This window comes from Schistocerca americana, chromosome X (assembly GCF_021461395.2).
Source record: "Schistocerca americana isolate TAMUIC-IGC-003095 chromosome X, iqSchAmer2.1, whole genome shotgun sequence".
NCBI lineage: Eukaryota > Metazoa > Arthropoda > Insecta > Orthoptera > Acrididae > Schistocerca > Schistocerca americana.
The window spans coordinates 519083074-519085659 of record NC_060130.1 but is presented as its reverse complement, the minus strand read 5'-3'; the positions used below and the strand labels follow the sequence as shown (position 1 = coordinate 519085659).

General features: G+C 44.2%; 1 pseudogene; it reads left to right on the top strand.

Annotated features, from left to right (window-relative positions):
* The first annotated feature begins 311 nt into the window (after positions 1 to 311).
* On the top strand, positions 312 to 427 carry LOC124557500 (annotated as a pseudogene).
* The last annotated feature ends 2159 nt before the right edge of the window (positions 428 to 2586 follow it).

Here is a 2586-nt window from a genome sequence, read left to right as displayed (position 1 = left end):
CCTTTCGCTTAGCAATCCTCCGCGCTCTGCTAGTAATTACCGGCCGCATATTGTCACCACAAACCAGGATGTCTTCCGACATCCGCGTGCACCTCTCTGTTATGGCCACTGGCTGTTCCTGAGGTTCTTTCCTGTAAACACAAAATTTTGATCTTGAATACTTACTAAATTGTTGGTCTCTCTGAAGACGACTTTTCTGTACATGAAAGTTATATGGCCAGGTATGCAGTTGGCTTGGAAATTTCAGACCGCAGATTACTGACACGGATGGAGTAGAGCCTGGTGGTCTAGCGGTGTACTCACTTCGGCTCTGCATATACAAAAGTTGGCTGGAACGATTGAAACGATACAGAGAAGATTAGCACGGCCCCTGCGCAACGGCAAAGCGCATGTCTGGAAGGCGAGAGGTCACGGGATCTAATTCTATTCAGATCACGGAAATTTTCTGTCTGCCTTTAATCAGCCTTCGCCTCTCAACAGAGTCAGTAGTCGTCAGGAACGACACGTGGTTTTGATTTCACGTTAAACTGTAGGTCCCATTTCCCCATTTGCATAACGAAAATAGTTTAGGGAGACCCAAGTCGCCGAAGTGGCGTCCAATTGCAAACTTGCACCCGGACATTGAACTACACAAATTATTGCTGTGGAATGGGAGTCACTCACATATACAGAAGGAACTACGGATGTACCCCGAGGAAGTTTGACAGGACCAGTATTGTTCGTAATGTACGTGGCGTCCCTGGCAGGAAGATCGATATTTAGGAGATGACAGAGATTCTCATTTGGACCAACAAAGAGGATTTAGATGTAATAACATCATAACGCTCGGGTGGCGCGCCTTGGCTGGAGCACAGTTCGGAAGAGGGTGCAAAATTCGACACAGGACGGACATATTGCCAAGATCTATGCACTTGTGCAATAGTGCCAATTTCTGGAATAACACAACGACCTGAACCAGTAATCTCCAACAAAATGCTAAATGATAACATTTGCTAATGACGTTACTGTCATCAGTGAATAGGAGGAAAAATTACAGGATCTATTAAACGGAATATACTATCTAATGTATACAGAATATGGACTGGAAGTAAACTAGTAAGACGAAAGTAATGAAGAGCAGCAGAACTGAGATTAGCGGTGCACTTAACATCAAAATTGGGAACCAAGTACTCGTAGTATACGAAGTGAAGAAATTCTATAAATTAGGACGAAAAATAACATCAAACATAGGCCTTAATTCGAGGAACAAATTCATGAGAATGTACATCTAGAGCACAGTATTGCAAGGAAGTGGATCATGGACTGTTTGAAAGCCAGAAGAAAGAGAAAAGAAGCATATCTGACGCAGTGTTGTCGAAGAATGTTGAAAATACGTGTACTGATAAGATAAGGAATGAGGAGTTTCTCCGCAGAATCGGTGAAAAAAGGAATGTATGGAGTACATTGACTGCAAGAAGGAACAGGGTGATAGGACACAGGAAATACCTTCTATGTTCATAGAGGAGACCGTAGAGGTCAAAAAGTGTAGGGGAAGAAAGAGATTGGAATACATCCAAAAAATAACTTAGTTGTCGCTACTCTGAGACGAAGAGATTGGCATAGGGAGGGAAGTTGTGGCGAGCCGCATCAAACAAGCCTGAAGACTGATGAAAAAAAGCGCCCGTTAAAATGTCACTACACTACAATTCTGGTGGTAGCGTAATGGCGTCGGGAAGTGTGGATATCTTTGTGTGCTCTTTCCTGCTAACCAAACGCCTGAAGAGATCTAGTTGCTATGTGTCTTAATAATTTCGTTATCGACACCACTTTGCGAAGTCTCCGCAAATGAAGCAACTTCTGGCGATGGGAACTCAATAGCTCAACGGTGCTTTGCTCCGTTTGCTCGAAGTTTGGTTGTTGGCGAGTCTTGTTACATTTCTGGAAGCATCCAGACTATGCTGGCAAGCACAAAACGTTTAAAGGGGCGAAATCGCAGGGATGTCGAGTTACGGACACTCGGGAAAGACGCCTACGAAACTCATCACTGCTGTCATCATGTAGTGTTAGATTACTCGGTGTAAGAGTCTTGTTACTTACGAGCAGCTTTCGTTCTCTTACTTTCCTCCAAGCTCATCACCACACACATTTTTTCTTGAGAAACTGCATCACTTATGTTTAGCGCCCACTGAGGAACTTACACCACAAGATCAAATGCTTTCGCAGCAGCCGATTTGGATGTCTCGTATGTAATTAAAAACAGCTATTTACTGAAACTCACGTGAGCACTGTGCATAGCCGAATATAAACATTAATAGACATTTACGCAACGGTGTGAACCACAGTGACAAAAAAATGGCTCTGAGCACTATGGGACTCAACTGCTGAGGTCATTAGTCCCCTAGAACTACTTAAACCTAACTAACCTAAGGACATCACAAACATCCATGCCCGAGGCAGGATTCGAACCTGCGACCGTAGCGGTCTTGCGGTTCCAGACTGCAGCGCCTTTAACCGCACGGCCACTACGACCGGCCCCACAGTGACAGATGGTAATAAATAACTGTACCTGTCAACTAACAGCTGGGCACTGGAAACTAAGTCTGTCCT